This window comes from Hevea brasiliensis, chromosome 15, assembly GCF_030052815.1.
Source record: "Hevea brasiliensis isolate MT/VB/25A 57/8 chromosome 15, ASM3005281v1, whole genome shotgun sequence".
In the NCBI taxonomy this organism is placed as follows: Eukaryota; Viridiplantae; Streptophyta; class Magnoliopsida; order Malpighiales; family Euphorbiaceae; genus Hevea; species Hevea brasiliensis.
The window spans coordinates 22,737,200-22,743,131 of NC_079507.1; the positions used below are offsets into that span (position 1 = coordinate 22,737,200).

The 5,932-nt window shown below is 31.8% G+C and overlaps 1 non-coding gene across 1 annotated transcript; it reads left to right on the forward strand.

Annotated features, from left to right (window-relative positions):
* Window positions 1-4,925: 4,925 nt before the first annotated feature.
* On the forward strand, window positions 4,926-5,032 carry LOC131174318 (small nucleolar RNA R71). The gene has a single exon (XR_009144566.1). It is a non-coding gene; the product is annotated as a small nucleolar RNA R71 (small nucleolar RNA).
* The last annotated feature ends 900 nt before the right edge of the window (window positions 5,033-5,932 follow it).

Below are 5,932 nucleotides of genomic sequence, written 5' to 3' on the forward strand. Positions count from 1 at the left end.
TTAAGAAATTGAAGAATCATGCATGGAACCTAAGCTAGGATTTTTTGCCAGCCATGGAAAACTAGGATTTTGATATGTTTGATTTAAATTGAACATGAATTCTAGCTTAAAGGAGGTAGTATGTAAGATTTGTGAATGGAAATTTCATGAAATTTGCATGAATTGGAAAATGGAAGATTAGGGTTCATAGGAAATTAGGGCTTTTGTGCTATAAAATGTTATTGAGGTGTTTGATTAAAAATTGACCTTGAATCCTAGAGTAGATGAAGTTATATGCATACTATGGTATTGAAATTGCATGGAATGGTATGGATTGGAGAAAATGTGCAAATAGGGTTCTGGAAAATTAGGGGTTTTGTGCTATGAAGTGCTATGGATATATTAATGTTAAATTATGGTCATTTGAGGTGAATTAAATGTGAATTGATGTTGGCTAGTAAAAGTAATTAAGGGAAGTGACAATGGAACCTTAGGTTTAGAATTCTAGACACTTGAGTCCAGTTTACATAAATACTCATAAGTTGAGCTACATAACTCCAATTAGTGTGAAACCAATTGGAAATGAAACATAAGACATAGGGATAAAACTTTCATGAATAATGGTTGCCTAGAAAATGACCATAGGATACCTCAAATGAGCTTTAAATCCGGAATTTTGATTCTGGACTTGACAGAAATGACTAAGTGAACAGTACTTAGTAAATTAAGCATAACTCACTCTAGGGAACTCTAATTTAGGTGATTCTTGAACCTATGGAAACCTGAGACATAGGAGGACAATTTACTTGAGGACAATAGAGCCAAATTATGACCTCAACCTAATTAAATTGCTAGATAAATTTGGGTTAACAAATCTGCCTGAGCTTGGACCAACCTGGAAATTCTAGAAAAATGGCCATTTGACTAGTTTTGAAAAAATTGTCATAACTTGGGCTATAAAATTGCAAATAAAATAATTTTAAAACCAAAATTCTCATAATACATAGATATAAAAGTTTCATGTTTTGACCAGAACCCAGTTCCTAAGGTAAATTAGCGAAAATGTTAGATTAAGTTAGAAATGCCAAACTTAGAAATCCCACAGTAACTAGTAATTTGACCATAAATTGAGCTATAAAGCTTCAAATTAGGTGATTCAAAAATAAAAATAAAGCTAAGACCTAGAAGAACAATTTTCATGAAGAACACCTCACTAAATTATGATTGGAACTAGGTAAAAATTAGGTTCAAAGATCAGGACACCAAGCTGTCCAGAATCCAAAACTCTTTGAAATTGCAAAACTAACTTAGGGATGCATTAGACATTTATGTAATGAGTTCTTGGAAATAGTTGGGATAAGTATTGAGACATTCTACTTGTGTATTTTTAATAGAAAAAGAGGTTGTGATGGATAAGGAGGGGTAAGTAAAGAAGAAGGAGACTCATTGAAGGTTTGTGCATAACTAACTTCCTTCTTTGTTTTTAACTTGAAATTGTTTTGAATGAACTTTATATGAATGAGATATGGTTTTTTCCTTGCATTTGAGAAATTTGTGTGTTGCCAACTCTTTATGAGTTTTATGATAATTTGAATGTGTTTATTGTTTGGCAAATGTGATTGTTGATTGAGAAACTCTTAAAAATTTGTTTTAAAACTACAGTTAGCATGACAGTCCCTTTCGGAATTCTCCAGTAGTAACGGCTTTTTGGGGTTTAATAATTGATTATGATTATGTCCTTTATTAATAACGGTTAATGGGGTGAGACTATATGAGTACTCATTAACTAGCTAGCCCTTCCCTCATTAATAACGGTTAGTGAGGTTGATTTGCTTTGTTGTGGTGTACAACACGGCATTGATCGTGAAATTTTGTGTCATAGTCTAAACTATGTGTTGATGTTGGCAACACTTATGCTTTGTAATTTGTGATTTGCGAATTATAATTTCTTAATTGAAAGTTGATTTCAATAAAGAGTTGTTATGGACTTAGAAATTATTTGTGATGTATTCGTGATTATGGAAAATGTGATTTGTTATATTTTGACAAGTTGTACTTTACTTTAAGTTTTAAAATTATTAGTTGTGCACCACTGAATGATATACTCAGCTATAGCTTATTCATGTTGTCGTAGGCAAAGGAAAGGAGAAGGTTACTGAGTGAGAGACTTGGAGCAGCTTTTGAATTGACTATGGGTATATATATTAGGTATACTCCTGTATTTCCTTTTGATGTATTTTGTAGCTATATGTATGGTTGTATGAACATTGAATAGTTGTATTTAAAAAGTATTATATTGCTATAACAGTTTGAGATTGTAAATATTTGAATTTCTATTTTAAGACATATGTAAATGTAACTTTTCTAATATTAAGTTTATTATCTCTAATGAATATAAGATTTGAAATCAAATGTTTACTTGAAATAGATTGAAGGAAATGTTTTATTTGACTTATATTATGATTTCAACAGGCTATAAATTTTGGGTTTTGGTAAAGTTTTAACCATCACCATGCAGTTTTTCCACAATAATAAAAACAAAATAAAATGTTATGGTTTGTTTAAAATCCCTTGTAGTATATTTAATGGGTTATCGGTAGGTGTAGCTCGGTAATTCATTAGGTATACTATGGGATCATATTATACCTTACGAAGGGTAAAGTGTGACATCTGTTTTTGAATTTTGTTAAGGATGAGGATGAAACTATGAAGAGGGAAATCCACAAAGGTGGCCAGCATAAGGAGGAAGAAGAATATCTTCTTCTTCCTTATCTCCACTTAAATATCTCAATTAATATTAGTGAACAAATGTTGAATTCTAATTGGATAATCAAGATTCTTGTCCAATTCTCATTAGACCATTTGTCATCACTAATTATTAATCAAGAAATTAAGCCTTAATTAATCTCCATTAATTAAGCTAAGATTAATTGATTAATCACCATTAATTAATTAATCTTGGTCTTCCATTGACTAAGTCAAAGTGTCAAACTTTGACTAAGTCAAAGAGGTAAACAATTGACCAAGTCAAATTCTCTAAATTTCATCTTTATCCCTTAATTAATTTTCAAGTTTATATTTAAACCATTTAAATATTAACTTATAGACTTCTATAGATAAATTTAGTTTCAAGTCATGTTAGGGACTTTGCAATTTGCAATCTTATTGCAAAATAAATTTGTCAATTTAATTAATCAACCAAACTCTTTGGTCAATTAATTAAACTAATTATGTCTTGGTTAATATGCTTTTATGTGTGTGTGACTTATTAGGTCATGACTAATTGGTAATGAGATTGGAACCGCTCCAAAATTAGAATGAAATCTCCATTTCATCTGAGTTTTCATAAGTCATAATTAACATTTAGCATTATGTATTATGACTACTCAATTAGTAATGAATTATATCTCTAATCTATGAACCTTTGGTCATGTGTGCTATGCACTAGAATTTCTCCGTTACAAAATCCCAATTCTTGCTGGAGTCATAGTTTATGTCAAACTCCAATTACATTGAATTATAAGTTTTCTTTTAATTCTATTTCTTGACTAATTAGACTTCCTTGTCAAAAACTCTTTTCTGGCTAAGTCTATTTGTCCTGGCCAGGAACTTAAAACATCAAGAATAATTAAATGAACATAGGATTTTATCCCTATTTACTTAGGGTAACAGATTCTATCTTGACTAACACCTATCTCCATCTATAACTAGTAGGAGCCAACACATGCCCATATACCCATACATAGTACAAGTATGAAAGCAATATAAAACTCAAACCACCTATATACAAGATAACTGTACTATACCTATATACGAGATAACTGTGATATCTCAAGTCAAGGAATTATATGCACTAGCGTGATTTTTATGACATTGCATTGACAAGAGTAAACTCTATGTGCATGTCATAAGCGTCAGTAGTTCAGCCTACTCATCATATGAGTACCCATCATATTTGTTATATAACATGAGACTCACCATTCCATCTCATTAGTATCTCATACTAATACATGGACATAAACATGAATGACAACCTTTCTGGATAAGTCATGTCCCTTATGAAGTATCCTAGATTGTGAACCATATTTACAATACTTGTACAAGCATGTACTGTCACTCATATTCTTAATATATTAAGAATACAATATCTAATCAAGTATTAAAGGACCTTTTCCATTACACATAAACAATTTATATAAACATAAAGGAACAATTGCCTTTTATTGATAAATAATTATTTACAAGCTACAAATAAATGATATGCTTTAGGGCATACTACTAACATACATGACCCTTGTGCTTCTAATCTACTCATTGAAGAAGCTAGTTGGCTCATTTGATTCTCTAAGTTTTGAATACTAGTCCTTATCTCTTTTTGGAATTATAATGAACTAGATGTAAGAGTTTTGACCATATCCTTAAGTGACATAGCTTAGCTTTGAGATGGCATAATTAGTTTCCTTTAGTGGTGTTGTAGTTATGCTTGTTGGAAAGCTAGATGACCATTAGGAAAGTTATTCCTTGGAGCTTGACCACCATAGCTCAAATTGGGAGATCTGTCCATCCTAGATTGTATTTGTTAAAGGAAGGATCATATCTCCTTTTTGGCTGTCTAGGAAATCCACTTACAACAATAACTTGCTCACTTGGCTCATCTTGCAATGTTGGGCACATGTTAGTTGCTTGCCCTTATAGTGAGCTCCACACTTTTTGACTTATTGCACATTACCTACAAATAATTGGCTCACAAGAGAGGTAATATTGGCAATTTTATTTTCTAAAGAAGAATGACTTACCTCACTAACTTTCTTTTGTGGTGCTTCACATCTAGTGCCAAATTGTTGAGAATTGGCAGCCATATTTACAATCAAGTTCCTAGCAGCTCCAGGTGTCTTATCAACCAATGTAGCTCCTCATAAAAGTACTAGATGAGTAATTGGTCACAAATTTGATGATGGGGGCAACTGGCACACAATTTCTTAATCCTTTCCCAATTCTTATGTAAGGTCTCTCCATTGTATTGCATGATGTAATGAATTTCCTTTCTTATATTAGAAGCTTTAGATGCTAGAAAATATTTCCCTAAGAAAAGACGCTTCATGTCATTCCATGAGGTGATGGATCCTGATGGTAAATAATAGAGCCAATCCTTAGCTGAATCAGCTAGAGAGAAAGGAAAAGCTCTAAGCTTAATTTACTCAAAGTGATCCCTATTGGTTTCTTAATAGAGCACGCCGCATGGAACTCCTTTAAGTGCTTATGAGGGTCTTCATCTGTAAGTCCATGAAAAGAAGGCAAAAGATGTATCAATACAAATCTCAATTCAAAAGGTACTGTTAAAGTAGGATATTCAATACACAATGGTTTTTGGCTTGTATTAGGAACAGCCAACTCCTTTAGAGTAGGATTGGAATTTTGATTCGCAACCATTGGTACTATTTTAGCTTCTTTCTCGGAAGATTGAATGAAAGGATTTTTCAAATTGTTCTTCAATATGTGGTACACCTATAGCAAAAGGGATGTTGATTCTAATTGATTTTTTAGAAATTCCCTAATGTGTTGAAGCTTTATGTCGATATCCCTACTGGACATGCAACCTGAAAGAGAACACGAAAATAAACTTTAAACACACTTGAATTCAGATTTAATAATCAATACAAAATCACTCCCTACCAAAATTTGATGCATGCTAAATGCACTAATTAAATAAAATACTCTACTAAGACTAACTAACTTGTAGCAAGAGCAAGTAAAGGTCGATCCCACAGAGAATGGTTAACCAATTAGCAAGGTGAAAACAGGTACTCACACACACTAATAATAAAGAAAACATGGGGTTTTGAATTTTATTAATTTTAAAGAAACTAATATAATCAAATTAAACTCAAAGCTAAAAGTATGAAAATTGACAAAAATGCAACTAAGAAAAATAACACAATATGTAAACAGCTTA